General features: G+C 40.2%; 1 pseudogene; it reads right to left on the bottom strand.

Moving 5' to 3' along the window:
• Positions 1-4,273: 4,273 nt before the first annotated feature.
• LOC117439652 (uncharacterized) lies at positions 4,274-13,593 on the bottom strand (annotated as a pseudogene).
• Between the last annotated feature and the right edge of the window lie 2,716 nt (positions 13,594-16,309).

Genomic DNA, 16,309 nt, shown 5'->3' with positions numbered 1-16,309 from the left:
AAGTGTTATTATAAATATAATACAAATATATATATATACACATTATGGAAAAAAATCAGTTTTTTCTGTCTTTATCTGTGCCACGCTTCAAAGCGGTTTCTGTCAACTACGACACAGAGGGCAACATCACAGATTCCTCCTCCTCCATGTCAAAAAACAAGCTTAAAGCTTGACTCACGTTCAGAGTTCTCTTCATCATAGTTGAATCTTCAAAACTCTAAATCTATCTAACTATATCTAAATTCTCAATGTTTGTCTGTCACTTTACTTCAATCGCAGTCTCCCGCCGCCTGTCTTCGTATATCTTCGTCTCTTTCCATTTCCCGCCGTCTCTCTTCGGTTCCCACCGTCCCTCTTCGTCTCGTTTCGTATCACTCCGTTTACCTGATTACCTCACCCCCTCCCTGGTAAATACATCCTGTTGACCAGAATCTACAGTTTCCAGTATTTTCCATTTCGTAAAATGATAAAATACGGCGAAGATAATAAAATATGTGCTTCCATTATTCATACTTCTGAAATATATCTATATTAACTTTATATCATCGTATGTCCGTGTTTATTGGGTCTTTTTGCATGAAACAAAGACTGGCATATAGTTTCAAGCCAGTACTTTCGACAGAAATACACATATACATCCTGTTGAGCAGGATCTACAGTTTCCAGTATTTTCCGTTTCGTAAAATGATCAAATTCGGCGAAGATATTCAAATATGTGCCTCCATTTTTCATACTTTTGAAATGTATTAACTTTATATCATCGTATCTCCGTGTTTACTGGGTCTTTTTGCATGAAACAAAGACTGGGATATAGTTTCAAGCCAGTACTTTCGACAGAAACACACATATACATCCTGTTGAGCAGGATCTACAGTTTCCAGTATTTTCCGTTTCGTAAAATGATCAAATACGGCGAAGATATTCAAATATGTGCTTCCATTTTTCATACTTTTGAAATGTATTAATTTTATATCATCGTATCTCCGTGTTTACTGGGTCGTTTTGTATGAAACAAAGACTTGGATATAGTTTCAAGCCAGTACTTTCGACCGAAACACAGGGCAATGTTGTCCGGACTGTTGTTTTTATGCGGCACCAGCTTGAACAGGCCATGTGATCTGATCACGCCGGCGTGACGGTCGACTCCAAAGGGTTAATATTAAATACATAAGTATTTTTACAACTTGTATTTAGAAATACTCTGTTGTAATTATTGATGCATACATGTGTTCATCCATTCAATGTGGCATCTTCTATAATGGGGTTAATGTATGATATTACTTATATAATACAATACATTATAATATATGATATGATAATTACATTTTAATTGTATTCATTTCTTATTTCATAGTTTCTCATTATTATTATTTTTATCGCTCATCTTATTTTTGATTTTATTAATCTGTGTGAATCTGTGCTGTCCTGTTTTTCACTCTCACCCTGTTGCTGTTTGAACTACTGAATTTCGCCACGCGATTAATAAAGGTCCATCTTATCTTATCTTAATGTATAAGTTGATTTACTTCAATCTACTGTACTGTGTAAAAACACCCCAACAATATTTCAAGAAATATACTGCATAAAGCAAACTATATACTTTATTTGATCTAAAATATTGATGTTTTTTCATTATAGTAGCTTGTGAAAACCATACAGTAACAAATAAGTGATTAAATGCTACAATATTCAGCAAACACAACTGCAGAGCTGCAAACAGACTAAGTTCTACAACACCCAGCTGTCTTTGTGTATTTTGTGAATGAAGCGCCATCTCATGGTTAAATCCTGTAATTGAGCAAATGGGGAAATTGGGCAACGCCCTCTAACAATTTGGCAACAACCCCAGCCACTGGCATCCACTGGGCTTTTGACTGGGACACACCCATTTGAGTCTGATCGGCAGTGCTACATCTGTAACAATCAACATCGGCACCTCTATTGTTTCCCCGACTCAGACTGCAAGGAATCTGGGTGTGACCCTAGATAACAAACTGTCCTTCATCGCAAACATCGCTGCTACAACCCGTTGCTGCAGATATACGCTTTACAACATCAGGAGGATACGTCCCCTCCTGACCCAGAAAGTGACGCAGGTTCTGGTCCAGGCTCTCGTCATCTCACGCCTAGACTACTGCAACTCCCTCCTGGCTGGTCTACCTGCATGTGCCATCCGACCTCTGCAGCTCATCCAGAATGCATCGGCTCGTCTGGTCTTCAACCTTCCAACATTTTCCCACACCACGCCGCTCCTCCGCCCACTTCACTGGCTTCCAGTAACTGCTACAATCCACTTCAAGACACTGGTACTTGAGTACCATGCTGCAAATGGATCTGGCCCTTCCTACATCCAGGACATGATTAAACTGTACACCCCAGCACGTGCACTCTGCTCTGCATCAGCCAAACGGCTCGCTGCACCAGCACTGCGAGGACCACCCAAGTTCCCATCAGCAAAAACACGTCGGTTTGCTATCCTGGCTCCAAAATGGTGGAATGAGCTCCCCATTGAAATCAGGACAGCAGAAAGCTTACACACCTTCCGGCGCAGACTGAAAACTCATCTCTTTCGACTCCACTTCGAGCGATAGAATTACTGACAAAGAATTGCTAACAGAGCACTTATATACTAATAAAGGACTGGCTTATCTAAAGCTAGTTGAGTAGCACTTGAAATGTTTTTGCTCTATGAAACCTGATGTACTTTTATGATTCCGTTTTCTTCAAGTTTGTATCTTGTTGGTCGAACGCACTTATTGTAAGTCGCTTTGGATACAAGCGTCAGCTAAATGCAATGTAATGTAATGAACAATATTTAATATTTCTAAAAGTATGAATCAGATTTAAAAGTTGTTTGACATGAATAATGTCAGAAAGATGTGTAACATTTTAAAGTTGGAATGAGGTTTGAGTGAAAGTATGAAGGAAAAGTTAGCAGTTGAAGTCGCATGAAGAGTTTCTCCATTGTCTTCAATGTAAAAATGTTGATGAATTATGGGATGTATCTCTGGAATTATGAACGATATGAATCAGAAAAGTAATAGCCTTTGATTCCCAACCGAGCTGAACGGAGTATCTGCGATGTGGAATGTGGGAGAAGAAGCGCAATAAAGTATTTTGTGCGTCGAATAACAGTTGGAATGCTGTATCAGCATTCCCACTAAACAATTGAATATGCATATTTTAATCAGTTCTCATCTGCTGTCCTTTTACCTGTTCAGTATTCACAGGTTTCAATTTAGTGTCTTTCAGTATCAAAATAAAAATGAAATTATATATTTTTAAATGCTCAATCCAGGCAGTCTCCAACAAATGCATAAATTAGGCATTTTGAGTTTTAACAATAGTAAAATATGGCACACTTTTGGAAAGGTATTTTTCAAGGCTCAGGAGACTAAAGTTCAAGGTGCGATGTTATGATGAAGCAGTATGTCTGTATTGTATGCCTATTGCATGAAACAGTACACAGGCAGTTGCTGTACAGTATACTACATTTAAATATATGTGATTTGGAACGGAGAATCAGTTTGGACCTCCCCATAACCAGTGCTTGAATTGGGCCAGTACTCACTGGTACGCAGTACCGGCACTTCTGATTTTTACCCATGTGGTACCGGCACTTCTTACTGAGTAGGCTACCGGCAAGGTGCCGGTGCTCAGTAAAATGCCGGTACTCAGCCGGCGGCGGCACGTCATGATAACAAATATGCCCAGCCGGCGGCCGGCCGCATCTCATGACCCATCTATGACGCACCGCAGCGATAGACTAGAGCAGAAAATACATCACATAACGTTAGCATTTCGAAAATGTTAGCGTGGCTTAATAATAGTGCGAAAAGACAGCGGTTGTCGCCCGACAAGGATTCCCTCTCTCCTTTCCTGCTGAAAGATGGTGAGTGTACTCAGGGACGAGGAGTCATTTAACCAGCCGCGAGTAGGAGTCAGGCTTTACTTTCTTTTATATCCATAAAGAAAAAGTAAATCCGTTTACAGTGGGAGTCATTTTGTTTAAGTAGTGAGTCTTTGTAAAATATACAGTAAAGAGAAAAACCCACCAGCATTATAGGATATACTATGACTTTGAGCCAAATACTTGTTTTTGGGCTGTATAAATAAATTGACTTGAAACAGTTGCTGATTTAGAGTACTGGCACCTTTTTTATTCCAATTCAAGCACTGCCCATAACCACAGAAAACACAACTATAGATGAAAAAAAACCTCCAATATTCCAAAGAAAATACTACAAGTGTGAATTATTTTTAAAATATTTTATTAGGACTTTGTTTAGGGGCTCATTATAATGATTGGTCCTGAAGTTACGTGTTTGAAACCAGGGTAATCTGAAACGGCAAGTTTTTGACCTGTGGGAGAGAAAAAAACAAAATATAAATATATCTTTATTCGAAAGCCATTGTCCCATTTTATAATTTGAGCCAACACGTGTAAACCTTATCGTACATTACTGGATAATGAAATCAGCATGTATGAGAGCATACCCTTCATCGTGTTGTCCTGGTCTGAACACTGCAAGCTGCATCCACTGTATTTCTAACATCACAGATGACCACCTCACAGTGGACAAAGACCTGCAAGATATGAACAGATTTAAGGGTTTGTTATAGACTGCATACTTTTGTTTTCCAAAATCTGAACATCAAAAAAGAAAAAACAAGACTATTTATTCTTATGACTGATAGTACCTGGCGGTTCAAGTTATCCTTTTCTTCAGCAAAGACAAACATCAGGACCTCAAACCGCTTGACGTTGGAAGGATAATGAACTCTGCCCTTAGGCAAAACAGAGTGGAAGATCACTGGGTGCGGGTCCCTTGAGTTTGCACAACTGATGGAGAAAAAAGATAAAATGTATTTGGGTAAAGATGTCCTAAAGTCTACAAAATTAGCACCCTATGATTTTTAAACCATCCCTTTTGTACAGTTTGACAAACAGTTCATTGGGACAAGGAAAATATATATATACATATACAAGTTACCCATTAACAATGAGGTCCCATTGAGGGAGGGACATCTTGTCCTCCTCCAGCGTCGCCCAGCAGTGCGCCAGCTCAAGAGATACTTTAGGGTTGTAAGATCCCATCAGTTCCACCTCGAAATACAGCGGCTGTTGTAGGTACTTTGTGATGGGATCGTCCTCTACGCGGTGAAACGCACTGTAGGAGTCGTCTGAAGTGAAGCAGAACATGTTGGCCCGAATTATTAAGCATTCAGACAGGAATAGAAATATCCTGAACACAGCACATTAAGGTGCATAATGCAAAAGAGTTTAACTTGGACGTAGTCAACATCCCAGGTGCCAACTCAGTTCATTGGTTTAACTTTATGAAAACAAACATTCCAATTACTTAAAGCCACTACGTTCATATGAACTGTTTCCAAGTTACCCAAAATCCTGCATTTTGATAGAAAGTGTCTCTTTGCATTACACTTTTTCAACGTGTTGACATGATAGAAATAACTCTTATTTCCCCCATTTTCTAGCTTTGGGAGGGTTTCCAAATGCTTAAAAATGTTTATCTAATCCTTAGCAAGCATGCAAGACAAAAACAAACCACACAAGGCATAAATAACTTTCTTTACCCAAAGCAACTCTCATTTCAACCTGCATCTCGCCTCGTGCATCGTCAGCGTACGGTTCACTCCTGCGAGGTCGGGTGTTGAAGCCAATAGCCTGGTTTGTGTTGATGTCATAGTAACAGAACACCTTAAGCCTGAAAGAAGAAAACTCTTAAGTGGGAACACTTAGAACTTTTCAATCGTTACCATTTGGCACCGTTAACATCTGGGATTGCACCATGGAAGTATTTATGGCGTACCAGTTGACTTCTGATAAGGAAAATACCATTTAAGAGTCTTTAAAGTTCTAAGTTTTGTCACATGGTTAGCCTATAAATTATCTGTATTTGTTTTTAAATTTGGCATCAGACTGTCAGTTTACATAATGGTGAACATGAATGTTTACAGCTGCAAAACCCAGATTTTTTTTTAATAATGTCCGAGCTGAGAATTTTTCTTTTCTGACCAAAAGTCTAAAACCCCATGACCTGAAGTTTATCATGTTAAGACAAACAGAAAGCATTAAAAAGCTGACATTTAGAAAACCGGAAGATTAATTAATCTTCCAAGCAACAGCTTTGATAATAGATTAATCATCCAACCTTCAGCTTGGTGATTCCAAGTCTCGAGATACTCACTCATACTCCGGTTCCTTAGACTGTGACAGCTTTCTCAATTCAAGTTCATCTGTGATGGAGATTTCATTCTCATACAGCATCATATTGGGCAAAAACTAAGAAAAGACAAAAATGGAAAGAAGTAATTTCTCAGTTTTAAACCTACCGCGATCAGCAAGCCGTTCAGCAGCATGCTTTACCTTTCTGGTCGTCCCACAGGAGTTTGCAGTGAAGACAAAATATGCGTACTGGTCGTTGCTGTATGTGGGGCCACAGGCTGGGTTTCTGAGGGTGAGCCGTCGGGGGTTCAGACTGGGAACAGACTCCAGGGTTATAGCTATAGCCGTGATGGTCCCATTAGGGAAACACTCTGAAAAAGACGATCAGACATGTGTATGCATTGGAGATTCAAGCCTACATAAGAAAACGTATTCTCTTTAACAAACCAATCAGCTTTGTGACGAAGTTGCAAGCCAAGGAGAAGACTTGAATAGTTTTGTTGGTCTTCGGATATCTCAGAGTCACATCCAGTCTGCTCTTGATGGATGACAGCTCAACAGCCTGAGAAGTTTTCAGAAACAATACATTATGATTTAAAGAGGACTATAATCTTGACAAATCCCTGCACATTTAAAACTGTGGTTAAGAGTCATACCTCGACCGTAGCATCAGCTGCAGAAAATGGTACAATCAAACTGAAATGTGTGTCGTTGCCCATGATGCCGTACTGCTGAGCCAGGCTCCCGGTCAGCATTCGTTTTCCCATTATGGTCTGAAAGTTGAATCCTTTGGTCCCATCTTCCACGATGACATAGAAATTCTTATCACCACAGCTACCTGAGATAGAGGGAGGAGCTACAGAGGGAGGAGCTGCAGAGGGAGGAGCTGCAGAGGGAGGAGCTACAAAGAGAGGAAAATACTTTGAAACAACTGTGCTCGTTTTGTTATAAATTCCTCTTATCCATGGGTACAGACCTATGTCTTCCAGTTTAGCTATCAGATAAGCAGTGGCAGTAAATGGAGCATGCTTTGGCAGGACCAGGAAGCCAAAGGTCAGATGAAGAGTGTAAATTGTAACCCCCATTTCTTTCTGTTGGGGGAAACAGATAGTTATTAGCTGACAAAATAAAATAAAAAATGCATTTCATTTGAGTGTAAGGCTCACCATTTGTCCTACGACACGGTCCGTGAAGGGCACTTCAACAGTATAGACCTTGGAGCAGCCGTTAGGGGACATTTGGTCAAAGACTTTAAAGCCTCTGGCAAAGCAGTCGGCCAAGGACAAAACCTCAGAGGGGGAGCTGATGTTCTTTAGCATTACATCAAAGCCCACCAGCCAAATCAACGCCTTAAAAGTCATCTCCTTGGGAACAGTGGCTGTAGGTCAAAAATGAAGAAATTAAGGCAGGTTGCAATTTATGTAAAGAAAGTAGCATGAGTACCAAGATAATATGACTCACCGTCAATGACTTGTGGAGGTTGAAGCTGCAGGGGGGTCTCGACAGGGAGGAAGACTTTGTATCTCGTGTCCTCATTAGTGTCGTCTTCAGTCCAGAGCAACTCAAGCATCAGCTCAATCATATAAGAAGTGAAGTACTGACCATCCAGGGCATGACTCTGCATAAACAAACATCCTGAGTAAGGCCTTTCCTGAATAACATCATCATCTACAGATTAAAAGAAAAAGGGAAATTTGTCTGGCAATGAAGCACTAGATGTTACAACAGACAAACATACTCAAACGATCCGTTTACATTTGTTTTGTACATACCAACAGGATTTCAGTAGTTTTATTTTCCATGAAACAACAAAGTTTGATTGCTTGTTAAACTGTGTCTCTAAAGTCTAAAATGACTTTAATGTACCATTTAACTACGCCGATTTCTCCACCGTTGAGAAATTCTTTAGATCCAATAAATATAAACATCTACATTTTGCCCTTTGCTAGTATTTCAGATTTTTTTTTTTTTGCATAGCTGCATGACTAAAACGACCTAGTCAATTTATGGACTAAATTGTTTTATCTAACCTTGATGTGGCAACCAGCAGCCCCAATAGGAATTTCAACAATGACGTAAAGGTCATCAAGAGTCAGGGAATAGTTTCTGGCCGACATCTCTGTAGCTTCGAGCTTCCTCCCATCGACGCCCATGTTCGCCTCCAACAGTCTGAAGTGTTTCGGGCAAATCAGAGGGTCAATGCGCCTCGGTAGGAACCAGCGGATTGAGGTTTCAGTAAAGAAAACCCCACCTGTACACCAAAAAAGCTAATAAATACAGAATTTAAAGAAAAGGTCTAACATGGAAAGATTAAAGGAAAAGGACCAACATTTCAAAAATAGTGAAATTCTCAAAACATTTTGACTGAACAAATGGTTAATCAGTTGTATTTTATTTAAACAATCTGAAAAAGGAGAATTCAAATTATGAATGTAGCAGCTTTACAGCGACATACAGTAACACATCCTTAAAGTGTAATTAAAAATTAAATAAAGCATTTCTTCCTGGATACAAATTCTGGTGGGGAAGATAATTTTGGCTCCATTTTTAGAAAAGTTTGATATTTAAAAAATGCTGGAATTAGAAATAATACTGGCAGATGTTCTTTTTTAATTCCCGACAGTAAAAAGTGTCCCAAATTCCCAGTGAAAAACACTAGAAGACATGACAGTGAGTCTCTTTACATTACCCTGAGCTTGAGGACAAGCGGCTCCTGCATAAAGTTGAGTCGCCAGCTTCGTCTTCTCAAATATAATCGAGGTGCTGAGCACAGTCATCGGCACACCTGCTACCTGTGGGGGGAGATTACACAACATGTGGATGTAAATGCGTACCGTGGTAACATAATAATTTCCCTCCTAAAAATATGGGGGGTTATAAATAAGAACTCACTGATTTAAGAGTGCCAACTAGATTCCAGACAAAGTAATCCATCGGATTACATTATTGTATCTATAGCTGTAAGTGTAAGCAAGTACCTAATGGGCTGCAAGTGATTCAACATGTCTGCCTGAGGGGAAAGATATCAAGTGAGAGTTGTTTGAATCTCAGTGAACTGCAGTCCACTTACATCCTTGGTGTATGTTTCACGTGAAGGATTTGGGCTTCGCAGAACCAGCCTGGTAGGAGTGCTTGAGATCCCATAACCATTTCTCTGGGCTTCGTCCACCTGCATGACCCTCTCCTCAGGAGTGAGGAACACCACTGTGGCGATTCTGAAGCCTGCGTCCATGGGCTGCTGTGAGGCAAATATCAAGACATTACATACAAGATGTTTCTAGAATAATAAAAAAAAAAAGGCAAAATTAGCCAATCTTACCTCAGCAGCTTTTCGGGGATCCGAGTAGGGGTATGCAGGCAGGTTATAATCATTTGGAGCTGCTTTTTTCACAGACACCTAGAAATGAGGCCACTCCATAAGTGATAATCAATCTCTGCAGTGACATGAAATGTACCGGCCTTGACACTCGTACGAGGCATCAGGCCACTAATCATCTAGACGGGAACATGCCATGCTGCGTTCACTTGCCTCCATGTAGTTGGGTTTACAGATAATTTCCCGGGAGGCCCAGGGAGAGTAGTAGCAAGTTTCTTCCACCAGGTAAAACTTGTCTACCACATTGTCAGATTGTAGCCGCAGACCTAGTTTTGTTGTGAATGCTTTATCGTCCTAAAAACACATGGAAACAAGTCTCAAAATGGATTGCCACGTCAAAAGAAACATTTGGTGCTGCGTCACAAACTAGCATTCAGTCGTTTTTACCACATTTCGAGCAAAACAGTTTTGGATAGAGGCATAAATCACAGCGTTTCCCTGGTGGTCTTTCTTGATGGTGAAGCCACACTGAGAAGATACATTTGGCGTGAGGATTATTGAAGAGTTATGAGGAAACAAACAAGAAAGGCTCGAATTAAAAAAGTTAGATTAAGTTAAGAGAAAGCTATATACTTGAAATGTCAGCTTACTTATGACAGCGGACACTTCAAGAAAACTTCCTCCAAGTCGACTGACATCCACACGCAGCAAGTTTCCAAGGCATTTAGAGTTTATCTCTGGGATTACACATTTATATTAGATAGCAGCACACAAGTGTGTTGAAAAATATCACAAAATGACAAAAACGTACTTATTGGGGGCTTATTTTGTGCCTCAATGTTAACAACTGCTACAAGGAGAATGAACCACCTGAAAAATATTTAATATGTTTTAAATGTATAAAGAAAAATAAACCTTAATTTAAAATATATACATTAAAAACAAAACTACAAACCCCAATCCAGCTAAACAACCCATGGCAAGAGTTGGGAGACTAGTGAAGGTCCCTGGTTTTTGCACTTTTTAAATGAAGTTGTTGAGGATGAGGGAGGGTCCTGCTCAGCAGATATAACCACACACAGGTGGAACACATTATTGCCTGATGAAGTGATTGAGCAGGCCTGTGTAATCTAGTGTGAAGGGAATCCCAACATTTAGGGCAGTGAGGGGAGCAGAATTCTGGCTGACTGAGTGGGGAGGAGTATAGAAATATATTTCATTAAAAAAGAAGCTGAAGCAATAATACTGAAGCATGGCCAAAGCAGTCGGATGAAGTTATAAATGAGTGAGAACAGCTAAATCTGTTAATCAGCTACCCAGTTTAGAGATTAGTAAGTATTTGGCATGAGTGTAACAGAGTTATAAAGGTTGGTGTAAAATCCAGGTTAAATTGGAGATTTACGCCATCTGGTGTTACAAACGTGTGCCTGCATTGCTGTAGCTTTGTTACCGCAATGGATTGTGGGAGGTTCTCATACCGCGTGAGGATCTGTTGAGAGTAAGGTGCTATTGTATTATGTCTGTGGACAAAATGTATGTTATTATTTTATTAAGACAATAACGTTCTGTTGTGTTTGTTTAGTTTAATGTTAGTCGTTTAATGCTCACAGCAACATGTTTTTGTGTGATTCGCTATTTGTGTTATATGATTTATTAATGTGTTCGTCAATAGCTAATTTGAGCTAATAGGCTAACGTGAGCGTGGTGCTATCTCTCCAACAGAACGCAGCTCACGTGTTCATTGTATGTGTCCATTGCAATTAGTGCTGCGTACCGGCAAGCCGAACCGGTACTGGACTTGTAAAAAGTTTCGGTTCAAGTCCGGTTAAAACCGGAACGTCGGGAACCGGTACTTGGACTCGCAAAAAAACTAGCACTTACGTATATTCTGGTGTCTGTTGTTATTTAAACATTCCCTGATAAACGTTATTCAGCGTCAATAAATGAGTGCTAATCCCAGTGTGCTCAGTGTACAACATCACATGTCATTTCACCTTCGATTCACGGTTTGAAAACGTAGCCTTTCGCCACATGCTAATGCTAACCGGAAGTGAAGAATTTTCAGAATAAAAGTATTAGTTAAGTTAATAGTGTGAACTTCCGTTTTATTCAGAATAAAACTGATTTAAATTAAATAGTGTATTTAATTCAAAATTACGCCATATCAACATTGATTTTAATTTCTAACAGTATGTATGTACATCACTATGTATGTAGTATGTACTGTATAATGTACACATGTAGAGTTGTAGAAAATGTACAGACAGTACACTCTGACTGTACAGTCACTACAGTTTAGCCTATACTGTATAGTAGGTGTGTAACAGTGTAATGCGTATAGTCTACTCTACACTCTACCTTTCAGCAACATTTTAGGGATTTAGGCTCAGTCAGCTCAGGGACTGTTTGGTTACTTTAGTTTGGTAAATGAAATAAATGTTTGAACTTTGTAGTAGTTCACTGTAGTTGCTGTCATAAGTCATTTGTAGACTAAGTGGCAAAAAGTGTTTTTTCTACATTTGTACTTTGTAGAGAAATGTGGACACAAGTTAGATGGGAGCACAATAAACCTGATGAGTTTGAATTTGAGTTGATTATTGTTAATTTTAAATTGATAATTAGCTCACAATAAGTTCACTTTAGTTACTCACACAACTTGACACAAGACATGGGTTCAGGTCCGGACTTATAAGTCCGGACCTGAACCTGAACCTCTGGACTTGAGTCCGGACCTGAACCTGAATGTGAGTCCAGGTACGCAGCACTAATTGCAATGCAGGTATGTGAGTTTTGTACACCAGTTTGTTTATGTTTAATGTTTCACATTGTTACCACTATACGATCATTGTTGTGTTGTTGATTATTGGATTGTAAAGGAGATTTAGATACCGCGTGAGGATCTGTTGAGAAACGCAGCTCACGTGTTCATTGTATGTGTCCATTGCAATGCAGGTATCCTATGTATGGAATAAACTGAAGTAATCACCAGCTCTGAGTGGTCTGTTGCTGAGAGGACATTACACTGGGGTTACATAAGCATTAAGCAGTGATGTACCTGAACGCGTTCATATTTTGGGCGAACGTGAACTGAACGTACTGTATTTCCGCTAGATGAACGTAATTGAGAACGCGTTCATTCTCAGCACTGTATAACGGCGTTCAAAAGTGCGTTCATTCTCAGCACTGTATTATAACGGCGTTCAAAAGTGTGCCAGATTTCATATGCCTTTCAGCCGAAAACCCAGTTAAAACACACCGTAAACAGGCTTCAAAATAATGCGGAAAACCACCCAATCTGGCAACAGCAAGCTGCCTGTGACGCGTACGCGCGTGTCACCCCTGGCTGTCGCACTAAAATATACGTCATCAGACTCCTCACAACAAACAATGTGGAACCGCGGAACCGGCGAGCATTGCATGAATTAGTATGGACGAAGCCGAGAGCAGCTGCAGCAGCACTCGCTCAGAGTCAGACTATACGGCGTCGGCGTATGAACATTTAAAATACTTTTATGTTAACGTCAGTACTGACTCAGACGGCAGAAATCTAACGTTTGTCTGTAAACTGTGTCCGCCCGGTTTGAAAAAGCAAGTCCGTACATCGACGACGTCGACAGCAAACCTTAAACGGCACATTGAGAACAAGCACACGACTAGCCTTTCAAGGTATGTGCGAGTGGCGAATAAAAAAGAGAGCCAAAACAGATCCTCTACCACCCAAATCCCATTAACATTGTACAGGAGCGGCCCTTTTGTCACTGTCTCCCAGCCGCAGCTAGACAACCTGGTTTTGCAGTACATCACTGGAGACCTGCAGCCTTTGAGTAAAGTGGAAAGGCCAGCTTTCATAAACCTAATTAAAGGGTTGCAGCCATCAAAAAGGTGCCATCAAGAAAAAGAATACAGACACTGCTAAACAAGCAATTTCAAGAAAACATATGTGAACTTAAATCTGTACTCTCTGACGTCGATGCTGTGTGCACAACAGCAGATTGCTGGACAGCTGTGAATAAGTCCTTTATAGGCATCACTATACACTGGCTAAACAAAAGTGATGTTTCTGAGAGACACTCTGCAGTACTGGCATGCCGGCGGATTAAAGGAGCACATACACACGATGTATTGGCAAAAGTATTGTCAGATGTGAACAAAGAATTCAAGATCCACAACAAGGTTGTGTGTACAGTAACAGACAACGCTTCAAATGTTGTCAAGGCATTCAACTGTTTTGGGATGGACATGGCTATTGATGCCGAAGAGCCAGAGACAGTGGTCAACTTGGATGAAACTGAAAGTAAAGATGCCAATGAACCAGATTCAGCCTTTGCTGCCGCCAGTGAGAGCTCAGATGAAGATGACCAGATGGAGCCTCAGCCTCTGTCAGATTTGGATCATCCCTCTCTCCCCCCTCACAGAAGGTGCATGGCTCACACCTTGAATCTAGTGGCCAAAGATACAGAAAAGGTAACTGAAAAATGCTACAAAGCAATGTCGAGGGCTGTTTTTGCAAAAGCATCTGCTCTGTGGAACAAGGTTAAGCGGAGTTCAAAGGCTTCTGATACTGTGGAGGAAAAACTTGGGATTAGCTTTGTTGCGCCAAATGACACAAGATGGAACTCTGTATTTCTTTCCATGGAGCGACTGTCTCGCATTGCAACACTAACGACCAAGGCAGAAATGAATGTGGATGAGGTCACCTCTGCAAATGATGCCACTCCCCTACATGACAAGCTGCTCCTGCACGATGTGAGTGATGAGTTTGGCTTTCGTCGATTCTCACCAGATGAAGTCAACTTCATACACAAGTTTGTGGATGTGCTGAGGCCTTTGGCACTTGCACTAAACATCCTCCAAGCAGAGAAGAACATCTTTCTTGGGTACCTGGCTCCAACCATTGTGCAACTGCAATTTCATATGAATGACCTGTTGGATGAGAGCACAAAACCCACTGCTGCACAGGGTCTCATTACATGCCGTCCCCTCATAAAGAGCATCTTGCAGTCACTGAGCACAAGGCTGGCAGGTCTTCTGGAGAAGAGGGAGCACATACTGTCCGCTATACTGGTGCCAAGATTCAAGCTTGACTGGGTCCAAGATGAGGAGAAACATGTGCAGTACAGATTGATGCTGAAAAGAGAATTGCAAACTAACTCTGATGACTCGGATGCAAGAGACTCAGGTCAAACCCAGTCCAGTGGCGAAAGTAACAAGAAAGATCCTGCAGCTTCATTCTTCAGATTTAACAGAAACCCTCAGGTTCCTCAAAAATCTGAAGTGGACACTTATTTGGATGCCCCAACCACAGATGGGTTTGATGAGTACATGCAGTTTCCAAAACTCAAAAGGCTGTTCATAAAACACAACACAGCACTGCCCTCAAGCGCTCCGGTAGAGAGGCTCTTCAGCATCGGTGGTCAAATATTCAGGTAGGGATGAGCTGTGATTATATTCCTAATCTAATTATTTCAGTAATTGCCATTTGCCTCAGTACACAATTCCTTTAATACAGATTACTGTTACAATGTTTGCCACAATAATCATGATGTTAAAATGCCTTCTCTTCTTCTTCTTTTTTCATCTCATTCAGGCCCAGGAGAAACCGGCTGGGAGATGACAACTTTGAGAAGCAGCTGATCTTGAATGCCAACAAAAATATTTGAAGGTATATATATTATTGTTGTGACCTGTTTGTTGGGTTATAGAAGTACAATGTATTGCTAATGGAGATGAGTATATTGGTGTGCAGAGGTGAGCTGCATAAAAATAACAGTCAGAGCATATCTTGTTTTTGTTTTTACAGGAAGCAAGAAACAGCAGATCCACCAGGGAGTGACCAGACCACTTTGACCAGTCACAGAGGATCTTCATTCAGATAAGGCATTTTCAGGATGGACAGAAAGTAACAATGTCCTTGCCCCTGCACACTTTTGGACTCTTTTTTTATTTTCACAAATTATTATTTGTGATTTAGTTATTTATTTGAACTGTAACCAGCGGTGACAGATCTTCACTCAGTATTTTCACTCACACTGGACAGAAAGTAATAGCAGTACTGTCCATGGGCCTTGGACTCTGACTGACTCTTTAAGTTATTGGGTTTTTTTACCTATTTTTTTTACCTTTTTTACCTCATTCATTTGGGCTGAATATTGCACCTAAGTTATGACCCAAGTTATAGAACTTTTTGTTCTTTGGGCAAACAAGTCAGGAAAAAAAAGAATGCGACTGACTTATTGAAAAGAGAATTCATGTTTAAATGTTTTGCACTTTGAGGTACAACCTTAGTTTCATACCTCAGCCTCGTTCCTACCTCGTGTTGTGTTAGTACAGAGTTATGTCGGCACATGTTTATATGTTATATGTTTGCACAATGACTACTTTCACTTTTGGTACTTTAAGTATGTTTAGATTATTATACTTAATAAAGACCATTCAAGCAGCACGTTTTTCCTCATGTTTTTGAAAATATACTGTAGAGATTAAAGCTGCAGCTGCTACTAGTGTGGACTGAATAGGCGGCAGCAAAGCGTTATGGAAATGCCAGTATTCTGATTGATGTCTGTGGTTCTATATGGGTTGTGGCAATCATTTTGACAAATAATAGCTCGCAGCAACGTATTGAAAAAAGAACTATAAACTATAAATTAGTTCATTTTTCAAACCATGAACTTTAGTTCAACATTTTGAATTATGAACTATGAACTGAACTAGTTCATTTTAAAATTTGTGAACTGTGAACTGAACTAGTTCATGTAGAAAGTGAACTTTCCCAACACTGGCATTAAGTTAATTTACTTATTTGT

Source organism: Pseudochaenichthys georgianus, chromosome 24 (genome assembly GCF_902827115.2).
Source record: "Pseudochaenichthys georgianus chromosome 24, fPseGeo1.2, whole genome shotgun sequence".
Classification (NCBI taxonomy): Eukaryota; Metazoa; Chordata; class Actinopteri; order Perciformes; family Channichthyidae; genus Pseudochaenichthys; species Pseudochaenichthys georgianus.
This window is presented reverse-complemented; position numbering and strand designations above follow the sequence as displayed.